The 23,605-nt window shown below is 42.0% G+C and overlaps 1 long non-coding RNA gene across 1 annotated transcript in view; it reads left to right on the plus strand.

Moving 5' to 3' along the window:
* The first annotated feature begins 3,080 nt into the window (after window positions 1–3,080).
* The window catches only part of LOC139363705 (uncharacterized), a 29,729-nt gene continuing 9,204 nt past the window's right edge, over window positions 3,081–23,605 (plus strand). The window contains exons 1-2 of the long non-coding RNA XR_011624472.1: window positions 3,081–3,182; window positions 16,654–16,836. This is a non-coding gene — a long non-coding RNA (uncharacterized lncRNA). The remainder of the gene's footprint in view (window positions 3,183–16,653; window positions 16,837–23,605) is intronic.

Here is a 23,605-nt window from a genome sequence, read left to right on the forward strand (position 1 = left end):
CCTGATCTCAATTGCTCCACCTGCCTCGGCCTCCCAAAGTGCTGGGATTACAAGCATGAGCCACAGTGCCTGGCCAAGGTTAAAAATGTTTTTGAGGAAAAGTACAGGAATGATTGAATTTGCTTTGTACCTAGATCCATATCTAACTAGGAACTATAAAAGTCACCTTCATTTTTTTTTTTCTTTAAGCCCCATGCCAGCCTGGATACCTTTGTCATTTTTAAAGAAATTATTTATGAATGGTAAGAAATCATTCAGAAATGATTTAGGGAAATTTATCCAATCTCCCTCTCAGTGCAAATGTTTCTCATGCAATACCTGTGATTCAGCATCTTTTTCAGGTTTGTCACCAGTCCAGAGCTTTAAGGGGGAAAGAATCCCCTAAAACAACTGATGTAGTCAAGGGATCCATCAATACCACTGGCTACGAGATTCCACTGTAGCCCCCAGGGCTGCCCACGGGGCTATCTTGGTTCTTGGCTATTTTCTCTGGTTGTCATTTTTGTCTGCAATCCCTATAATACAGAAAGTTTGACTCAGTGTGTTTAAGGATCAATTTCTTTTCTTTCATTATGCCTAGATTCTGGTGAGTCTTTTCAATCCTTGAATATTGACATTTTTTTCAGCACAGAAACATTTAAGTCTGTTTTTACCTTTGACCATTGCTTCTAGCTCCATTTTACAGCACTCTTTGTTCATACCTTGAATCTCTAATCTCTTGTCTCCAATTCTCTCTTTATGTCTTTATGACTTTGTTCTCTTTTTGTTAATTTTTAAATTTTGAGACCATTGTAGATTCGCATTGTAGATTCACATTGTAATTGTAAGGCATGATACATACACATCCCATGTACCCTTTGCTCAGGTTTCTCAGAGTAATACCTTGCCAAAATACAGTACAGCATCACAACCAGGATGTTTACATTTACATGATCCACTAATCTTATTCAGATTTTCTGTTTTACTTGTATTGGTGTGGTTATGAGTATCTGGGTGAGAGTGCGTGAAAGCATATGTACTACTTAGTGTAATACTTAGTTATGTGTAACTTTATTACATATGTTGGTCCATGTATACGCCACCACAGTCAAAACAGTTTTATCTCCACAAATATCACCCATGCTGCTCTTTTATAACCACATCCATCTCCCTTCTGCCCCACTTCATACTTTGTTTTTGTTATAGTTGTTGTTGCTTTTTGAGACAGAGTCTCACCTGTCTCCCAGGCTGGAGTGCAATGGTGTGATCTTGGCTCACTGCAATCTCTGTCTCCTGGGTTCAAGTGATTCTCCTGCCTCAGCCTCATGAGTAGCTGGGATTACAGGCACCTGCCATCATGCCCAGCTAATTTTTGCATTTTGTAGATACAGGGTTTCACCACGTTGTCCAGGCTGGTCTTGACCTCAGGTGATCTACCAAAGTGTTGGAATTACAGGCGAGCTGCCGTGCCCGCCCCAAACTTCACACTTTGCTCTTTTTCTCTGCATTAAAATTTTGTACTTGTCAACTCTATTATTGATTTGATTTTCTGCAATATTAATTCTACTCTTTACTGCCTCTAGTAAAAATGATAATTCTACTGTCATATTTTGTTTCCTCACAATCCTTTTTTAAAAATCTTATTTGTAAATCTTTTTTATACATCTTTATTTTTCCAGGTTTATTGATGTACAGTTCAGAAATTGTATAAATGTAGGTTATAAAACATGATGTTTTTATATGTATACATTATGAAATGATGACCACAATCAAGTTAATTAATACCTATCATCTCATTAGTTACCTTTGTGTGTGTGTATGTAGAACACTTGAGATCTACTCTTTTAGTAAATTTCAAGTATACAATACATTATTATTCATATATCTTGTTTTATTGTCCTCTTTTGCCTTTGTGGCTGTTTTCATATAAACATAAAATTGTGTAGAAGCCTGGAGAATCATCTAACCTAGGGAGGCAAATATGCTGACACACGTTTCTCTCCAATGGCAGACATTTCTGGTCAAATTTTGCTTATGGGATGCAGTACACCCAGCAAATACAACTAATCGATTGAGTATGGCCTGCAAAAGCAAGCCTGTTTGCCATTCGTGGTCTCTTCCAGTCCTTCATTTTACAGATGGAGAAATTAAGGACAAACACAAGAGTGTGTACCAAACGTGTTCAGGTAAGTTAGTGCTAGAATTCGTACTATCTGAAAACTGATGAAATGGAAAACCAGTGCCATTTGCATTCAGATAGTTCCAAGCGACTTGGCCTCAGGGAAGTTACTCATCTGTGTTGGATCTATGGTACTTCTGGAAGGTCAAGAACTCTCAGGAAGGATCTGCTGACAAAGCTATTTTTCAAAGAGGAGAAGGAAGGATAGAGGATCCCACCTCTAAGGCTTTACTATACTCGTTCTATTATTGGAGACTTCTCTTTTCAGCCTTTCTCTTCTGCTAGTCAAATCATGCTTTAAAAGCAAGTAGGATTTGACCAGGCGTGATGGGGATTACACGCCTGTAATCCCAGCACTTTGGGAGGCCAAGGTTGGCAGATCACCTGAGGTCAGGAGTTCAAGACCAGCCTGGCCAACATGGTGAAACCTCATCTCTACAAAAATACAAAAATTAGCTGGGTATGATGGCAGGTGCCTTTAATCCCAGCTACTCGGGAGGCTGAGGCAGGAGAATCACTTGAACCTGGGAGTCAGAGGTTTCAGAGAGCCGAGATACAGCCACTGAACTCCAGCCTGGGCAACAGAGCGAGACTCCATCTCAAACAACAACAACAACAAAAAAGCAAGTAGGATTCAATTAGGCTGTGTGTGATTAAAAATACAAAATAGCACTGGTGAGAATGGATATTGAAGGACAATTTGCAATCTCTAACCCAAAGGATACTACCATACTACCATATGTGTAGACCTCACTTCAGAAGAGAGGCAGTTTTACTTAGTGGGTGGAGCCGTAGACTCTGGGTCCAGCTTACTGGGTTTAAAGGCTTATTAGCTGTGCTTACCTCTAGAGCTTATTAGCTGTGTTCCTTGAGTAAGTTACTTTATCTGTTTCTACTTCAGCTTCTTTATCTGTAAAATGAGGATTATAACATCAGTACCTACCTTATAGCAATGTTGCAAAGATTAAATAAATCAACATATGCAAAATGCTTGAAAGTGTTCCTGGCATAAAGTAAGCAATATGTAAGTATATAAATATAAGTGCAATTACCATTTTCACCATGTTCCAGACACAATGCATATATTGGTCTTATGAATTAGATATTTATTTTCTCATAAATGAAACAAAGACTTGGGAAGTTATATAACAAAAACAAATAAATACTGATAAAGAATAGAAAAGAGAAGGTTACTATTGCCAGTCTGGGGAAGTCCTTGAAAGCTTTGGGGAAGAGCAGGCAGATGAGTACAGATGAAAGGAAGGGGAGCAGTGAAACATGAATAGATGGAGAAAAAGAAAAACATTCCATGCAGTGTTGTGGGTGCCAGGTCTCCTGGGAAGGGATATTAGATGCCTAGACTTGGACCAGCAATGACATTCCATTCACTATGCATTGAATGAGCATCCATTAAGCACATACCGTGAAGCAATTATGATGGGAAATGTAAGATGATACATGTAACCCTGGCCTCAGTATGTGTTCTATATGTTCTGCCAAAATAGAATAAGTAGGGGAGGTAGAGATTGGTGACTTTCATGCCCACCCTTTTATTGAATTATTTTCTAATAAATTCCTGAGCACTGAGCAGATGAAATTTGCCAAAGAGATAATACTTTGAGGTCCATTCCTCTGTTACCAAAACTGTCATCAGAGTTTGTCTCCTCATTGGTAGCTTCAGAACAGACTTTGCAAACACAAATGCCATAGGACCAAAAAGACCTTTGAATGTTACACAAGTGAAACGTTCTGGATATAAGTGCAGAGGCATCAGAATGTAAAAATTGGGGTGAAGACTCTGGAAACCTAAGGAGCACACCGCCTGTACCAGGGATATCCATTCTTCACTTGCAGTGGGTTGTTGCCCGGTCTTTCAATGCTTTAATAGAATCAGAAATGTAGTATGTAATGTAAAAGCTCCTTATTTTTAAAATACTGCATCAAATATTGTAAACAAAATAGGTGTGCCAAACAAAACATATTCGAATGCCATTTTTTTAAACTTTTGGCTACCAGCTGGAGCTCAAACAATGACATGCAGTGAATGATCTTATCCTTTCCAGGTCTCTAAGAAAGCCCAAAGTCCCTGCCTCCCACCTGCCTCCCCTACAAATACCCCCACTACATCCCCTTGCTCCTACTGGCTCCCCAGACAACGAGCTGGACAAAATGACCCAAGAATCTTACTGCCAAAGGTATTGCTACCGAGGTTTCCGAGTTTCGAGTCCCCAGTTTAGAGTGAGTCATCTCAAATTCAATTAGTGGAGAGTTCCTCTGGGTTCAGTCACCATTGGCAGAGGGGAAATGACTCAGACAGTGGAGCATGCAGTGCCTAATGGGTCCAGCAAGTGGGGGCTTTTGAGATTGTTGGGCACGATGCTCATGGTGCCCGAGGGGAGTACAAAGGGGGGCTGGAGGTTGCAACATGCTCTCAGCTCAACTCATTGTTGGCTCTTTTGGACTGAAAGATATTTGAGATATTTGTATTTGACCTCAAACATATGGTGGATCTAGCACCTCAAGGACATATATTATTACAAGCCTGTTGGCTCCTACTCCAGCCTCATTTCCTTCTGCCAGCCTGAACTGCACATTTTGCATTCTGGCATTACCAAACTATTGTAGTTCCCTAGGCTCTTTCTTGCCTCTATAACTTAGTGTGTGCCATTTTGTTTCCCTTGAATACCTGTATGTGCTTCCAGCAAACTCCTATGTGTGCTTTAAAACTCCAAACAGACATCACTACCTTTAGGAAAATATCTCTAACACCCCCCATTTGTTAAACTTGTATTCTTCCTTTGTCCATCTATAATTTGAACTTACTTTTCACGTTATATAAAAACCATTTGCTTATCTGCCTGTCTGCCTAGTTAAGGAGAAGCCTTTAAGGTCAGAAAGCTTGTAATATTCTCCTTTACATATGAAAGTACCTTGTGCATGGGCAGGCAGTCCATCATAGTTCACAGAACAATCTTGGATTGAAATACCACACAGCTCTGAAATAACTCTGCGTGGCCTATCTCAATCCTATGGGCCAGACCAAAAGTATCATTAACTCAAGCCCTTTTGAGTTGTCTGTGGTTATAAGTAGAATAGTTAGAGCAGGAAACACAAGAATGCACAGATAATCCAAAAGTCAATAGTTTAACCTAGCCCCATCATTTACTCAAATCTAGTAAACATCTTTTGAATAACTGCTCTGTCAGGCACTGTTCTGGGCACTTGGGATATAGCAATCAGTAAGAGGAACCTTTTTCCTTCTCTTATAAAGCTTATATTATATGTGGTGGGGAAGAGAAATTAAACCAGTAAATACAAAGAAGAGAATACCAAGTAATATTAAGTGCCCTGAGGAACATCATACAGCATAATGTGATACAGATGTTAAGGTGGGGTGGGATTTTAGATGGTGTAGCAGCACTAGTCTTTCTAGGAACACTGCATTTGTGCTGAGATCTGAATTATGAAGACCTAGCAATGATAAGATGTAAGGACAGAGAGATCATTTCCAAAGAGCAGTGAGCAGTGGTCTTCAACCTTTTTGGCACCAGGGACTGGTTTTGTGGAAGACAGTTTTTCCACAGATGGGGGCGAGGGTGGGGATGGTTTTGGGTTGATTCCAGCACATTACATGTATTGCACACTTTCTTTCTATTATTATTACATTGTAACATATAATGAAATAATTATGCAACTCACCATAATGCAGAATCATTGGGAGCCCTGGGCTTGTTTTCCTGCCACTAGATGGTCCCATCTAGGGGTGATGGGAGACAGTGACAGATCATCAGGCATTAGATTCTCATAAACAGCACCCAACCCAGATCCTTCACATGTGCAGTTTACAGTAGGGTTTGCACTCCTATGAGAATCTAATGCTGCTGCTGATCTGACAGGAGGTGAGCTCAGGTGATATTGTGAGCCATGGGGAGCGACTGTAAATACAGATGAAGCTTCACTCACTCACCTGCCGCTCACCTCCTGATGTGTGGCCTGGTTCCTAACAGGGCATGGACCAGTACCATTCTACAGCCTGGTAGTAGGTGACCCCTGCCATAGAGGAAACAATGACTGAAAATACTTAGCACTGGAAATGAACTTGGTATGTTCATGGAAGAAAGAAGGCCAAAGTGGCTGGAGCAAAGTGAGAGAGGGTAAGAGATAAAATGGAAGGTGTAATCAGGTGCCAAACCAGGAAGTGCCTTATAAGGCCATAGTGAAGAATCCAGATATTTTTTATGTGATAAAAAACCAATAGAGGGTTTTGTGCACCTTTCTTCTATTCTGTCACTTTCTTCCCATGGGGATGTATGGCTCTATGAGAGAATGAGGAGAAACAGTAGAATGGAGTAGCTGAGGCTGAGACTGAGCACAAGATGTCCTTGTGCTTATGGGCCCAACTTCCAACTAAAAGGCATTTATTATTAGTACTGGGGTCAAAATCTTGGCAGTGCTATTAGGACACTTGCAGACTCCTTGAGATGCATCATTATTGGAAAGATTAGACCACCTCAAAGTGCAATGTCCTTTCTGATGGTTATAGGAATCTTTATGGACCTACTAAATCCTTTTGCCCTATTAAATCGTCTAGAACATTGCTTCTCAAACCTTAACATGTACACAAAACACCTGATGGTTGTGTTAAAATATGAATTCTGATTTGGTAGAGTTGCTGCATTTCCTGTCATTTTCTAGGTGATGATGAGACTGCTGGTCTGTGGTCTACCTTTTAAGAAGTCACAGGACTAAAGTCAAAGTCCCTGGACTGCCTCCAGTTCTACTGTTCAGATTCAATCCCATTGATTTGAGGGCTGGAGTGTCCTCATATAAATAGAGGTAGAAGATGAAAAGGAACCGAGATTTGAAATCATATCTAGGCCACTGAACCCTGAACGAGGCAGTGAAGCCAGACGGACCACGCCAAATCAAAGCCCTGGAAGTTTCATGTGGTCACTCCAGACATGCCCCTGAGGCCACCAGAGCCATTTGTTCCAGAATCACTTGGAAGACAGAAAACAATTTGAAATCATGCCTGAGCCCCAGGCACCCAGGGCTGCCCAGTGGGGTCAGCTGCCCCTGATTGAATGGCACTCCATTTCTGCCCCCAGAAACACTGGGGTCCCCAGCCTGTTCCTTCACGAAGGTTCTCTTTTTGTATTGTTTCAGAGTATTGCACAGGATATTAGCCACTTCCTTCTCCTATAATTCATCCTTCCACTTTGCCATCTGGAATATTTCTCTTTTACAAGTGCCTAAGTTGTTACAGTTTGAGGCAGTTGAATCCTAACTTTGCCATTTGGGGTAATTTATTGTTTTTAATGCTTTCTTCCAAAAATTCAGATTATGTGGCTTGAAACAGAATCCAGCCAACATTTTTGCTTCCTAGTTGGACATCTGGTTGTCTGTCCTTTCCAGGTCTTCTCTGGGTTTATTTTTCAGCTTCCCGCAAGTGACTATCAGCTCACTCCTCTCACTACATCCATTATTTTCCCCATTCCCAAACACAAAGCCCTTGTGTTTTGTTATTATTGTTGTGACAAACACTGTCATGGCACTGTCATTGACTGTCCTCGGTGTCATGGTCACATCCCTTACGTGGGAACTAAGAAAGTTCGTGGGGACCAGTAGGCTGTAGTTTCAGTTGTAACAAAAAGGTATTGTTTTCCCTAAAACACCTTCCTACTGATACCCCAAATCCTAATAGATATTTTTTGAGTTACTCATCACATTCTTGATGTCTGGGAGACAGACAATAGGTGGAAATCAGTAAAAGGTGAACAATGAGGTTGGAGGAAGGGGACCAAACATTTATTCAGTATTTACTATGTGTCAAAACTGAAACTGAATAGAATGGGTAATATCACCCCTACTCTACAGATGAAGAACCCAATACTCTGAATAAGTTTCCCAAGAAATCCTGAGTTACAGAGCAATGGAGTCAAGATTGAGCAAGTTCTAACTCAAAGCCCTTGTGTTTGTCATTATTTGATGCCATGAGGTTAGTACTAAGGTTAGATGAAGAACAGGACACCAGGCAGAGAGATGAGAATTTGATTCTGGGAGTATTTGAGTGTGGGATAACTGAATCTAATCAAGCAAGTAACCAGAGTGGGCACAGAATTTCAGGACCAGGCACCAGCTACTAGACAGAAGCTCCATCATGAGCTAACCTTGGCATTATTGCAAGATTTTACAAGCTTCTTATTTATGGGAAGAGCCACACTCTGAATTTGGTTACCTCGAAGCTTACAAGTCAAAGTGAATGGCAGTAACTTGCTTTTTGGAAACCCTGAGTAGGAGTGGAGCAAGACGAGTTTATCCCTGGAACCCCTTCCATAATCTTATTTGAAGAAGTATTCTTAGGTAACAGCACCCCTATGGTTCCCAACCCATGGGAGCTTCTGAATAGTTAGTACACCTGGGATCCATTCAAGACCAACTGAGTTGGGTTTCTAGGTGTGGGGCCCTGGCATCTGTGCTCTCTGAAGTTCTCCAGACCTGATGAGCAGCCAGGGTTGAAACCACAGCCTCGGGTTAAATTAGCTTTCTATAATATATGTTCTTTCTCTGAGAGGCAGGACAGAGTTGCCTTGCTGCAGAATTCTAAGGGGCAGAGGGAGAGTGGGGAAAAGTTTCTGGTCCTAAAAGTTGAAAAACTGAGTTTTTCTCTTTTGGAAGAAGATAAAGGCAAGTTTTAACCACCTCACAATTTTGCCAAAGAATGGGCCACCTAGAGGTTCTCTGTCCCATGTTTGGTGAGTCTAACTTCTCATGTTTCACCTCTACGTAGTCAAAGTAAGGTTTTACCATGGTCATATCTGAAGCCCACTTTAAAAGCTTAGCTTTAAAATTCATTGCACTACAGAGTCTCCCGTTTGTCTAAAGTCCTAGCAGCCAGAGAAAATGGCATTTTGTCAGTTTTAGACCAGGGAACCCAAGGGATGGCGTGGTTATTTGTTCTGACCAAGGTTGCTTACTGAGTTATCAGGGAGCCAGACCTAGCTCTCTGCCTTCTCAGAGCTACTGTAGCACCACTTCAGATAGTTTTGGTATGTGATGAGACATACAATCATGCCTATAAAATTAACAACAGGGGGTTCAGAGGAGGGATAGTTTCTGTGTGCCCGGCTCAGTCTGGCCTCAAAATGGCTACCAGAGGACCCATGGGGGCACTATGGTTATAGTTTTAACTCTTTTGCCAGTCGTTTTTTTTGTTTTTGTTTTTGTTTTTGTTTTTGGAGTTGCTTCAAGACCCCAGAAGGATGAACTATGTCCTACTGAGTCAGAAATGAACTGTAAAAAATGATGGGAACTTCAGAGAAAGATGAATTCCAGCTAGCATTTACCCTCTCCTGATTTATCCTGGAACTGTTTCTTGGGATCTATTTCAACTCATAAGAGAAGAAATGAACTAGAACTACTGTATCTAACGAAGCTCTTTTCCTAAGAGAAGATAGGGCCAATAAAGGAAACATCGACATCCCACAGAGTTGGATGAGGCTTGAGAGATCATCAAGGTCAGCGGATCATCAGGATTGAGCAGGAAATGAAAATCTCTCCCCTCTCTTGCATGAGTACATCTAAGTAGCAAAATCTAATCCAAACGCAGAAACCTAGCTGCAAGGAAGCCTGAGAAATAGAGTTTTTATTCCTAACCTCTCTAAACAGAAGGATGGCAAAAAGCGAGTTGAGGTCACAAATTCAAGTATCTGCCACAACCATTTCTCAACCTGCATACCAGAGAATAGCGAGAGAATGTGGCTAGATTGTTTTTGAGATGTTTTGTTTCAAATTTATTTGAGCCATGCTGGGCAAAACAAAAGTTAAATATGCGTCTTCTCTGTAATATATCTCAGGTTTCTTAATACCCACATGCACATCCCAGTTCTTCGTATTTAAGGAACATAAATCGGGCAAACATTTTAAGCCCATTTTACAGATGAGGAAACTGGGGTCCAGGGTAATTAAGTAACTTGCCTCATGTTGAACAACCGGTTACTGGCAAAGCTTAAACCACTTAAAACATCTATGCCTCTTGACTAGTGAAGAATGTCCATTCTGCTAAGAGGGGATGCAAAGAAGGCCAGGGAGGCAGGCAGGCAAGAAAGAAGGAACCCGATAGGAAGGCGAGAAGGGCTGGAAACCTGGAGGAAGGCTGCGAGTCTGTTTCTCCCCTAGTTATTGAAAGTAGAAAACACAAAATCACTCTGCCTCTATCTCTACCCAGAGCCAGAATGAACTCAGTGAAGAGGTCAGAACCCAGGACCCACAACTCGATTGCTGTCCACTGGTGCCTGGGATATGTTGGTAATGCGGACTCAAGTAGTAACAAAGAAAACTGGTTCTGTAGGACATATCTTTGTAAATAGCACCAGAGTCCAGTGGTTTCCAAACAGTCAGGAGACACGCTGTCTTCCAGCATCAGCTATTTATTTGTATCTCTGCTTCATGGAATTCATTCTTCTGCATTCCAGGCTTTGCCGCATTCAGCGTCTGCTCTCCTGCCATGGATGTGTTGTACAGATTTCTTGGCCTCTTGACTCAAATCCCTGGATTGAGGATGGGGGGACTTTCACCTCTGGTCTCTGCCAAAGTTGGGGCCATGGGGAGGATGTTTGTGTTTGTCAAGAAGTTGGGAGGACTTTGAATTTTGGCAGTAATTCCTCCCTAGATGATGCGCTTAGACAAGAGGAGAAAGAAAAATACTATTCTCAGCAACCACGTCTCTTTCTCTTAATGAATCTGCGCACACTTGATTCTTTTTTTTTTTTTTTTTTTTTTTTTGAGATGGAGTCTCACTCTGTCGTCCAGGCTGGAGTGCAGTGGTGTGATCTCGGCTCACTACAACCTCTGCCTTCCGGGTTCAAGCCATTCTCCTGCCTCAGCCTCCCAAGTAGTTGGGACTACAGGCGCCTGCCACCATGCCCAGCTAATTTTGTGTATTTTTAGTAGAGATGAGGTTTCACCGTGTTAGCCAGGATGGTCTCGATCTCCTGACCTTGTGATCTGCCCACCTCGGCCTCCCAATAATTCTTTTTAACCACTTTTGCATGTGTGTCAGTTCTCTCTGGTTTGGGTTAATTTTGTCCCTCACCCAAAATGCAGAAACTAAATAGTCATTCTGAAATAAAACTTTAGGCTAAACAGACCAAGCCTTTATTAAAAGCCTGCTGGGCAGTCTGGTTGATATTATGATACAGATTTCCTCCCTCACTCCTGCCTTTCTTTTTTCCTTTTTTTTTTTTTTTTTTTTTTTTTGCTTTTTTTTCATTTTTTTGCTTCAGGTAGTAGCCTCATTTCCAGCTTCAATCAGCAAGGCTACAAAGACTTAGGGTTCCCCAGTAACAGCATTTCCTTCTCTGATAGGCTAGTGATTTTATGTGACTCATGTTGGAAATGGAGAACTCCATACTTTGTGAAGGATCCCGTCCTATGGTCAAGACACTTTAGGTTGCAAGTAACAGAAAAGTCAGCTCAGCTGGTTTAAATGCTGCCCACCTCAAAGTAATTTATTGACTACCTAAAGAGCAGATAAGGGAGAAACGCACTTCTTATACTGCTGGATCCAGGAGCTAAAACAATGTCGTCAGGACCCAATTTCTCTCTCTCTTCAGCCCCCAGTCATGCTTTCTCTATGTAATTTCATCTTCAGACAGAGTTTGTCCTTGTCACGTGGGCCCCAGATTCCCCTGGCTGACATTCTACAGCTCCAGGTCCAGCAGAAGGTGAGATTGTGCTCTCCCACCACTCAACCAAGTCCCGGGATGTGTCTCACTAGAACAACCTTAACCACTTCCACTCTCCTGAACCAATAGCTGTGGCCAGTACCTGCTCAATTGTTTGACTGGCAAAGCCTGGGCCAGAAGCCCACTTCTGGAGCCGGGGTGAGGAACTGTTACCAGCAGTAGATGCTGATTAGGAAAATAATACCCTCAGTCACACTCTGCTTATTCATCTTCATTCATTCATTTTGCAGAGATGAACTGGGAACTTAGTTGTGCTAGAAACTAGAGCTAGAACCCCAGATAACTTCTGTTCTTCCTTCACAATGTCGCTCAGGAGTCATCAGTTCTATGATGAATTTTTTCATTGCTGCCCCCTCGGCAGAGTCAGTTATTCCCTGCTTGATGCTCTTGCTTTTCGCAGGATTATATTGATATCTCCCCATCTTTCTCCCTAACTTACTGTGAGCTCCTGGAGGACAGGTATTGTATCTTACTTATCTTGGCCTCCCCAGATACCAACAGCAGGCACAGACAAAGCATTCACAAACCTTTGTTGAATAAATATGTGAATGATGAGTTAATTATTTAATTAGTTAATTAATGCATCTGCTCCTAATCCTGCAGGGATTTTTGCAAACTATCAAGGGAAATAAATCCATAAATAGCTGGAACATGGTGTGATCCACGGAGTGACAGCCATGTGAGCAAAGGCTGGTGAGCTCAATGGAAGGTAGCGTGTGTTCAATCTGAAGACAGAATTCTTAAATTTGTTAAAGATATCCTTTGCTATTTTAAATCTAAATCCTGCTCCCTGTGGCTTCTGTTCACCTATTCTTAGTTCTTCATTCTTGAACACCCTCAAATAAATCTACCTACTACTGTAGCATCTGGGATGATTCCTGACAACATATAAGCCATTCAGTAAATATTTCTGAAAAGAATGAATTGCTTCTTCTTTGCCATGCAGCATTCTCAGTGTATAAAGATAGATATCTTATCCTCCTTTTTGGTATTCTCTGATGATGGCTGTGCCATCGTGAGAACCGAAATACTTTATTGTTGATGATCACCTGAGTTTGAATGTCTGCATCCCCCAAAGGCCAATTGAAAATTGATTGTTTGGAACCTGAATCACATTTGCTTTTAGGTAAAATGTAATAAACGATGCATGCTTTCCAGGCTAGCCTGCAGTAGTTGAACTAGTGGATTCTCATGCTGGCCCTTGATTCAGGAATCAGAAACCTGACAAGAGTGGCATTCTTCATTTGAAAGTGAGTTGAGCCTTGATGTATAGTGGTTAATACTCTGCATTGTGAAATGTGAGTTGGGCCCTCAGCAAAATTGGGTCATATTGGTCTTTGACCCCCGGCATCGTGCTGGTATCTCTCTTCCTCCCTCCCCTCTCCTTTTCATCTGTGGGCTGCTCCTGCAGTGTGGCTTCTACAGCTGCAGTGGCCATGAAAATGTACCACTCAGATCTCCTTCTGCACCGTGGAGACCATAACTGGCAGACACCACCAGCCGCTCTGCTCCAAATCCATGACAGTGTATGCTCTAGGCTTTACTTCCCTGGGGCTGCTGTCTGCCAGTGGTTGAGCACAAGAGGGATATGAAGGTAGACCCATTCCTGTGAGATACTGGATAAGTTGCTCTAAAACCCTCCATCACTGGTGAAACTTCCCTAGCACTGTTCTGCACTGTGAGACTCTGTCTCTCAAACCCTGCTTCCTTTCCTGTCTCCTTCTCAGGATCAGACCTGTCTTGCAGTCTGGCAGCACTCACTGCCTCCTCTGATTCTTCCCCTGTTCCCCTCACAGACACTTCCTCAATAAATCTCCTGTATGTCTAATCCAAGCTTGGCTGCTGCTGCTTGGAGGACCAGGAGTAACACATCTGTGATCTGGAGACTGCACATAGGAAACATGCAGCAGGGAGACTTCCCCAACCCCAACGGCTGGAAAGTCGAATACTTCCTTATTTGAAGAGGAGAAAAAGAATGATTGGCCAGAGAATGAAGGAAGTATTGACTACAGCAGGAAGAATTGGATCTATCTCACAGAGCTGAAAAAAAAATCCAAGGTTCTTATTCATGCCATCAGCACACACTGTCTCTTAAAACCCCAAAGCCAAATAGATCATCTGCTGTTGCCCACTTCCTGGCTAATATTTGAGGCTATTTCTTGTTTTGTTTTACTTCATTTCCATGTTAAATTTACTTTGAAGATTTACTTTGATCTGATTTTAAATGGAAATAAATGCAAGTGGAAAGAAAATATTTCCAGCACAATTTCCCTGAATTTCTGCCCCTCTGCCTCCCAGCACTGCATCCAGGCCAGACTAAGACACGTACATGTGAGGTGAATAACTTGGGGCCCCTTTACACTATTAGTTCTTGCATGTCTGTTCAACGTTTAGTAGGAATGGAAACATGTAATAAAAGTATATGCTTTTTATGTTCAAAATAAAGATTTATTTTCCATGTACATATCACATGTGATTTTCTGAACTAGACAGTTTCTTGAGAGGCATATTAAACTGTTTAAATTCAGACATTCTAATGAACTATTCCCACTAAAGAGCATAGACAGCATCATGAATATTTTAGTTTCAGTTTGTCAGCAGGCTAAACTGTTACAGAGAACTCTCAGAGGGCCATTCTCAAAATTAGTTGTGAGGCCTTAGACACACCATGTAAATTGCATGCACCTAACACAAAAATATCAACAGAGTTTGACTGGTAACCATAGGGAGTGTTTAATTGCAGCCAAACCAATTTATGTTTCAACAGTTTTGTCAGCAGTCGGGTAGAGACCTGAGTTAGCTGGCTCCCTACATGAATTTTATTCCAGGGACATTTTGGTTGCCCCCATAGAGTGGTACTCTGAAGAGCTGCCCAGCAGCTCACTTATTAATCTGATCTGTGTCATCCTTAGCCTGGGGCATAGAATGGGCTGAACCTGCAATATCATATCATGTCCATGAGATGCCCTCCTCCAGAGAGCTCCAGTGCCATCTGGCTGCAGGGAGACTGGGGACAGGGGAGCCTCGTGGAGACAGATGAGGGAGTGCCGTGCTGATTGATGCACCTGGAAAAGCAGATGAAGGAGAACTGTACCTTACCTGTGAAGAAGGAGGGGGAGGCAGAGAGGTGTGGACCAGTGAGCTCTCATTTTCCCTGACTGACCTCTGACTTGCATACTGAGACCCTCAGAGGAAGCAAGACCCCTGCAGATGAAAGAAGGAGGCTGGGCTCAAGAACTAGCAGGATGCAGATTTGTGCAGAGAAGGGAAAACTACCAGGAAAACAGCTTTATATTAACAGTTTCTTGGGAGTAGAAGTGTATGAGTGGTATGGTTATGTTTCATTTGTCTACATATTGTTTCCACAAGAGACCTTACCCTGGGTCCTGACTCTGTTAATGCATAATGAACCGCATTTAGGTGTCTGAAAGCAAAATTATTAGTATCTCCCACAGTTCTTGAGTTGACTGGGCTTGTCTGGGTGCCTGTCACTTGGCCTTCTCAATATAATGATAGTCAGATGGTGGCTGGGGCTGCGGTCATCTGAAGGCTTGAGTAGCTGCCGGTGTAAAGTTCAGCTAAAGCTGTTACCTGGAACATCTGTGACTATCAACCACCTCCTACTTTTTGATGTCTCCAACTAACCCGCTCAACCTCATACCACAAACAGGAGCACCTAACATAGTGCTGTGCCATGTATGTGAGAGGCAGTATGGTATAGTGGTTAAGAACATGGACATTTAGAGGCAGGCATACTTGGGTTTGAGTCTGGACTTTTCCACTTACCAACTGTGGACCTTATATATGTTATAAGTTGTTGAAACATTATATATATATATATATATATATATATATATATATAAAAAAAAAATATCTAATATATTTTTTATATATATAAAATCTCTATGTATGGTTGTGAAATTTAAATGTTGCGCAGAGAAGAGTAAACATCCAATAATTATTTACTAATGGAAATAAAGATGGGAAGAGGCTGCTCACTGCTTCCTCAGCACTCTTTGCTTATCCTGATCCAGCCATTGGGATGAGCTCAGGGTGTGCTGCTCTATGAGGCAGCGAATGTTCAGGTCTTCCCAGCAAGGAGGCCATGGAGTACAGAACCTACAGTCAGGAAGATAAAGTCAAGTTTCTAGGAGTGAGTATTGCCAAGGTGACCTTCAGAGGACTTAGATAAGGAAGGAATTTGTCCTGGAGAATAAAAATGAAGAAGCAAGGTATTATCCAGGCAAAACATTTTGACAGAGGCTATGTAGTAGAAAAGGTGAGGGAAGAACTCTACCTCTGGCTCAAGTCTCTTCTCTTGTCTGAGCCTCAGTTATCTCACAACAAAGGATGGGTGCAATTCGAAGACTGCCAAGTTCCTTCCAGTCTTGGCCAAGCTCTACCATGTGAGAAATCCTTAAATTGGTCCACTTCTTTCCATCTACTTGGTCCCCACTCTGGCTTAGGCTGCCATTCATAATTGCTCCCTTGATTGCTATAGATGCCACTTTACAAGTCCTCCTGCTCTTAATCTTTGTTAGTTCTCTGCAGAGCAGTCAGAATGATCTATTTTGTAATACAAATGTGATCATGCCACTCACAGCCTGAAAGCCTTTTGTGCTTTTTATTCTCTACTTCACCATCCAATGCCACTCCCCATCCTTTTCTGCCCTGCTTTACACCCTGGTTGTTGGGGGAGGGCTTGCTGATTTTAATGGCTCCTTCTTTCTGGTTTCTGTTTGGATTCAGCGAATAAAAAGATCCAGCAGGGACTAGAGGACAACAGCAGAAAGAATGTGAAGTACCTACTCCCACCAGAATGCTGCAGTCCTGATGTTTGCTGTGAGCCTCCCTGACCACAGCTCCTGCAGAGTGGGCCCTCTCCAGCCCCAGCTCTCTGTGTTTCCTTGTCTTGCTTCTTCAGGCCAAGAGGTGAGCATGGTTTCTCGATGTTGCTTTGCTTGAGTGCTTCAACATTCTTCCCGGGTTCCTTTAATTCCACCCACACCCATGAAAATAATGCCTTCTTGAAATTATCTCCAACACATCACTTAAGTATGGTTCGAGGAAACCAGCAGTTTCCCTCTGAGGCCTTAACTGCTTCAGGCTCCAGTGGCTTCCTGTTGGTCTCAGGATGAGGACCAAGCTCTTCTTCACATAGCCTCCTGCTATGGTTTGAATATTTGTCACCTCCAAAACTCATGTTGAAATTTCATCCTCAACGTAGTGCTATTAAGAGGTGGAGCATTTAAGAGGTGATTAGATGATGAGGGTTCTTCCCTCATGAGTGAATAATCTATTCATGAATTGATGGACTAATGGGTTAATCACTGGAGTGGAACTGGTGGCTTCATAAGAACAGGAAGAGAGACCTGGGTTAGCATGCTTAGCCCCCTCACCATGTGATACCCTGTTCCACCTTGGGACTCTGCAGAGAGTCTGCACTTGCAAGGCCCTCACCAGTTGTGACCCCTCAGCCTTGTATTAAATACTTCTCAGCCTCCATAACTGTAAAGAATAAATTTCTTTTCTTTATTAATTATCCAGTTTCAGATATTCTGTTATAAAGCAACAGAAAATTGACTAAGACACCCCCAAGCCCCTGCTAGGTCTAGATCCTGCCTCCCTTACTGCATCAAGTACCCTGTCCTTCCCTGGGTTCTTATAATGCATGATGCTCATTCCCACCTCCCAGTCTTCCTAGAAATCTCTTCTTCTTCTTCCTTTTTTTTTTTTTCTTTTTTTTTTTTTTTTTTGAGATGGAGTCTCCCTCTGTCACCCAGGCTGGAGTGCAGTGGTGCCATCTCGGCTCACTGCAACCTCCGTCTCCGGTTCATCAATTCTCCTGCCTCAGCCTCCCGAGTAGCTGGGACTACAGGCACGCGCCACCACACCCGGCTAATTTTTATATTTTTAGTAGAGACAGGGTTTCACCACGTTGGCCAGGAGGGGTCTTGATCTCTTGACCTCATGATATGCCCACCTCAGGCTCCCAAAGTGCTGGGATTAGAGGCGTGAGCCACCGTGCCCCATCCTCTGGATTCTTGTAATGCGGGATGCTCATTCCCACCTCTTCCTAGAAATCTCTTCTTCATTTACCCTTTTCCCTTGCCGAGTTAGCTTCATTTACCCTTGGTGTCTCAGCTCAGCTGCTGTTCCTAGAAATCTCTTCTTCATTTACCCTTCTCCCTTGCTGAGTTAGCTTCATTCACCCTTTGGTGTCTCAGCTCAACTGCTGATTAGGAGCATCTTCATGGATCACTAGATTAGGCATTTTACTGGTTCCTTCAATTTCCTTTATATCCCATATAGCAATTTTTGTAATAATTTGAGCAGTCTGTCTCTTCTACTGGACAAAGAGACAGGAAAGCAGGCATCATATCAATTTTGACTCACCTTTATGTCCTTAATATCTAGCATGGTGCCCTAGTACATTATAGACCCTCATAAATAATTTGCAAGTAAAAATATAATCCAAAATCCCAAACAAATATAATTGCAAAACATATATCTTCAATAAATATACAAAGATATAGAAGTGTGTCTTCAATAAATTATACGAATTTATCTTCAATAAGTAGAATTCAAGATCCCGTATTTTGTGGCTGGAGGTCAGAAAATGGGTTTGTGCTCGATTTTTTTTTAATAGAGACTATGGTTAGGGCTCAACTCATCAAATTTCATACAACTTAACTTAACTTGCACTCCCCTCCCTCATCAATTTCTTTTGGATATTTTTAGAAATCCTGCATCCAAACAAAGCTCTGCAAGGAAGATGTTTACCCCCACCACCACCACCACGTGTGTGGTATGCAACAGAGCAGAAAAACAATCAGAAATCACTTGATGAAGGGGAATACAGCAGAACCTGAGTCCCTGGGCGAAGCATCTTGGGGAAGCCAGCCCAACAGCTGCTTGCATTAAAAATGATTGCTTTACATTTATGGCGGCCAGGCAACAATAAGTGGTTTATAGCCTATAATCTAACACAAATGACTTAGGAAAATATTCTTAATAGACAGTTCAGCTGAGTGTCCCAGTGCGTTAGGAAGCCCAGCAGGGAATGATCACAATGAGCCTTCGTTGATCTGACAAATCCTCCCTGGCCAGCTGGATGTTATACTAGCTCTCTTTGCAATCCTACATTCTCCCATTTAGGGAGACCCTGTAAAAGAGTTACCAAACTCTGAGGGCACAGACCCTGCCAGATAGTCCCCAGTGTCCCCACAAGCTTCTTAGAAAACAGATTCTCAGCCCTGGGCTGCATCAAGCCAGGAAAAATGAAGTGTGACCTTGTAAAATATCAGTTCTGGTACTTTTCCCCCCTAATTTTGGGGATGTTATCATGGCAGAAGAAAAAAAATACCGTTTTTTTCCACACTCCATTCTGGAAAATAGTATCCATCTGTGAAAATGCTGAGCAGGCATGATTGCTGTGGCCAAGCGTGGTATCCGACTGACAGACTGGGAGGGAGTTTGGGTTCTGCAAGGGGTCAGTTGGAAGATAGGAAGTGGGTTCTTGGGGAATTCATGTTCTTTGTGGCATGGCCACATGAGAGAGAGGAACTGAACAATCAAAACAGTTGGAGGCCAAGTGGGAAGGAGGCAAGTTGGAATGCTGTGCCCTTGCTGGCTTAATGGTGCCCCTTCTTCTTGCCCTCTCCCCAATGCCCTGGGCTTTTCTGCTGCTTCATGATGCCAACTGGAGCCTGGAACACTGTCTTATATTGTTGGTTCCTGTATTCTACACATTTATCACTCACTGGACCACATGCTCCTCAAGGTCAGGTCCAGATCTCACACCTCTTTGTCCATCCTGGACTTAATTAGCACAATCCTTTCTAGAAGAAAGCATCTACTCTCTTCCTAGAAAGGAGTAGTTCTGTCTATTAGAAAGAACACTGCCTTGTCCCAGTGACCACAGGTAATATCTTGCGTGGCTCCTTTCTCCAGTTCCGTCACCTGTGTTAAATGGGTCTGCCTCACCTGTCCTTCTTTTCCTTAAGAGTTAAGAACTTAAAATCCAGAATCAGGGAGTCAGGGGCTGGAGTTCCAGCTCTCATAACAGTGTGATCTTTGGGAGTTATTTTACACCTAAGAGCCTCAGTGTTCTTGTTCTTGTGTATAAAATGTGATAACAATGACAGCTACTTGACAGGGTCGTTGTAAAGATGGAGTGTGATGCGTATCATGTGTTATTGCTGCTTGCATGGTGCCTGACACATAGGTGGCACTCAATCAATGTCAGCTTCTCCTCCTCCTTCTCTCCTCTTTCTTTCTTTCTTTCCTTTCTTTTCTTCCTTCTTTCCTTCCTTCCTTCCTTCCTTCCTTCCTTCCTTCCTTCCTTCCTACCTTCCTTCCTTCCTTCCTTCCTTCCATCCTTCCTTCCTTCCGGCAACTAATCTCATCTTGGTCTACAAATACTTACAGAGTTGCCAAAAATGTAGATGCTTACTACTAGAAAGGATTGTCCTAATTAAACCCAGGAGAAACAAGGATGTCTGAGATGTGGATCCACCCTTGAGGAGAGTGCTGTCCAGTAAGTGATAAATGTATACAGTGTAGGTACCAACAATATAAGGCAGGATGCTCTAAATTCTCAGCCAAAGGAGGCATAAAATACTTTGAGCATAGAAGAAGGAACAAGTTCCATGAGTTGAAGAAATCTTGTCACAGAAGCAGGGTCTTCAAGTTCTCAGAGACGTGAAGAGAAGGATAAGTATTCTGGAAAATAGTGTCAATAAACATCTTCACATAATAAATAGTGTAGCAAGCTCAAAGGACAACAAATAGACCATCTGACTGAGATGTCCTGTGTATGTCCTAGAGAGTAGCAATACAGATGGCTAGAGAAAGCCTTTGCTCCAGAACCATAGCCCCATGGATATTTTTATACACTAACTGGAGGCTATTCAAAAGATACACATGTTGTCTGTTCCTGGAGCTTCAACTTACCTGAAAATTAAATTTCAAATACATCATATTGTCATTAAGTCAAATCCAGACATAATAGGGAGTAGACTACAAAATTCACTTAATAATTTGAGATAAAACATGATAATTACAAATGTTTTTTATGACTATAAAATACTTAGACCTGTGCCCCTGGACCTCATAGGAAACCTGTTAGAGCACTTTGTGACATACGTTTGAGAGTCAGAACTAAACCAGAGAAGTGTTTCTAGTGATGGAAATTGCATGGGACAAATAGGGACATATGGGTCAGAGGAAAAGAGAACAGTAAAAAGATGTCAAATCTTTTTATCTGTAGAGATAGTGAGGTTTTGGAGAGAAGAAAGAAGGCCTTTGCCTGCGGCTCTCTGGTGCTCTTTAAATAACAACCAAGAAATACCTTATTATTCTTTGGAGTGGCTCTGATAAAAATTGTTCCTGCACATCTACGACGCTCTCTCAAAATGAAACCTTACAACTTGTGGTAGAAACCTAGTGCAATGGTTTTCATGACTTGTAATATTCCTGTGCCAAATGAAAAGCTTCCTGTTCAGTGGTCCTGAATTGAGACACCATTTCCAGTCTGTAGAAGGCTTGTAGTTTGTCTTCCCCTGGCTGCTAGTGAGCTGTGGCTCACATTGTGATTTTTTTTTTTTTTAAGCCTCCAGCATTTTTTGCTTTCACTCTGATGGCATCGGGTGAAGTGACTTCAGCAAGTCTAGGGTGACCAGTGGTGTACCCTGGATCCTCCTAGCAGTCACGAGTACCAGAGAGATACAAGTCAACGAAGTAAACCAATCCAGCTACAAGTGCAGTGTCTGTGTGGACTCTAGGGGAGCATGGAAATGTCACCTGCACCACACCGTAGCAATGTGGGAAAAGCATGAGCAATAAATTATTCGCCAATGAACTCCAGACGTCTCAACCAAGTAAGGGTTTCCTAGGACTCTAAGGATGGTGTCCAAGATAAAACACTTAAAATACGCAGAGCTGACAAAGGACTATAAAAATAAATGTAAAACTTCCTCATAAATCAATAAAGGAAAGTCCAAGTCATGATAGAAAACTCGATAATTTACAGAAGAAACCTGGAAAGCAAATAATAATGGAAAAAAGCTTAGCCTCATAGTAAGCTTATAACTGAAAATTAAAACTACAATGAAATAACATTTTAAATCTGTCATATGGAAAATAATTAAAAGGTTGAACAAAATCAAGTTTTGGCTTGGATGTTGAAGAGACAACAAACATTATATTCTCTATTAAAATGCTTATGACTATAAATTGGCACAACCAGTTCGAACAGTAATTTGTTAATAAAGTTAATAATCTCTATATCCTATGATCCAGTAATTCCATAACTAAATATAGAGCCTAAATACCCTTCTACAAATGTGTACAAAGAATATTTATTCAGCATTATAAGTTATAGCTAAGAATTGGAAACAATTTAAATTCCAGGCTGGGCGCGGCGGCTCAGGCCTGTAATCCCAGTACTTTGGGAGGCCAAGGTGGGCAGATCACTTGAGCTCAGGAGTTCAAGACCAGCCTGGTCAACATGGTGAAACCCCGAGTCTACGAAAAATATAAAAATTAACTGAGCGTGGTGGTGCACACCTGTAATCCCAGCTACTTGGGAGGCTGAGGTACAGGAATCACTTGAAGCCAGGAGGCAGAGGTTGCAGTGAGCCAAGATCATGCCACTGCACTCCAGCCTGGGCTACAGAGACTCTGTCTTAAAAAAAAAAAAAATCATTAACAGAGAAATGGAAAAAAGTTGCGTTACAGGGGAATACTACACATGACTGAAATGAATGAGCTGGATATATATTTATTAGCATGTTTAAATCTTGAAAATATATTTATAGGAAAAAAGCAAGTTGCAGAGAATAACCATAATATGTTGCCATGAGTACAAATTTAAATGACATATCAATACTATATACCATTTTTTAGACACGTACATAAATAGTAAAAGTCTAAATACATCGATGGGAAGGATACAGCCCACCTTCAGAATACTTTTGGGAAGAGAATTGGGAAATGAGATTGGGAAGGCCACAAAAGAGGCTTTAACCAAATGTCCTGTGACTCAGAGAGGTCAGAAGTTTTCAATGGGAAATCAAATCCGCAACTGGTGCTTAGGGGAGTATGAGTCTAAATTTACACCACCTGCATAACATAGACATCTCCAAATAAGAAATTGATGTTTAGAAAAAAACAGTCCTGGACTGATTGATTCCCAGAAGCACTTGGCAGAAACACTGTCACAATTTGGGGTACATGGGACTAACTAGCACACCCACACAAGCGTAAATCCTACTGATGATCAGCTCACAAACAAAACTTACACACAGGTAAGAAAGCAGTCCGTCCTGAGGGAGAGTCAGTAGACACCATAAATGGGAGAACTCACCTCCCAAGAACCTGATATTATGGAACATTCCTAAGAAAACTATATAACAATCAAGGAGTTACCATTCCCATTGTAGGGGCCCTCACAGCATCAGCTCAGTGCCATCTCAGAATTGCTACAGACTGATGACTGCTGTGTGTCTCTCTTCTCACCCCTTCTGAATGAATGATTTTGTTGAGATTATCCTGCGTGTGTCCTGCCACTCTGTTGAGGAGAGGGGCAGATATTTGTATTTGCATGGAGGGGTAGATATCTTGTCTCCGTGGCTCATAGGCCCCCAACTCAGAGGAGCCATGTCTAGATCTGATCCCATTCAAGCAGAGAAGGGCTTGA

This window comes from Macaca nemestrina, chromosome 6 (assembly GCF_043159975.1).
Source record: "Macaca nemestrina isolate mMacNem1 chromosome 6, mMacNem.hap1, whole genome shotgun sequence".
Classification (NCBI taxonomy): Eukaryota; Metazoa; Chordata; class Mammalia; order Primates; family Cercopithecidae; genus Macaca; species Macaca nemestrina.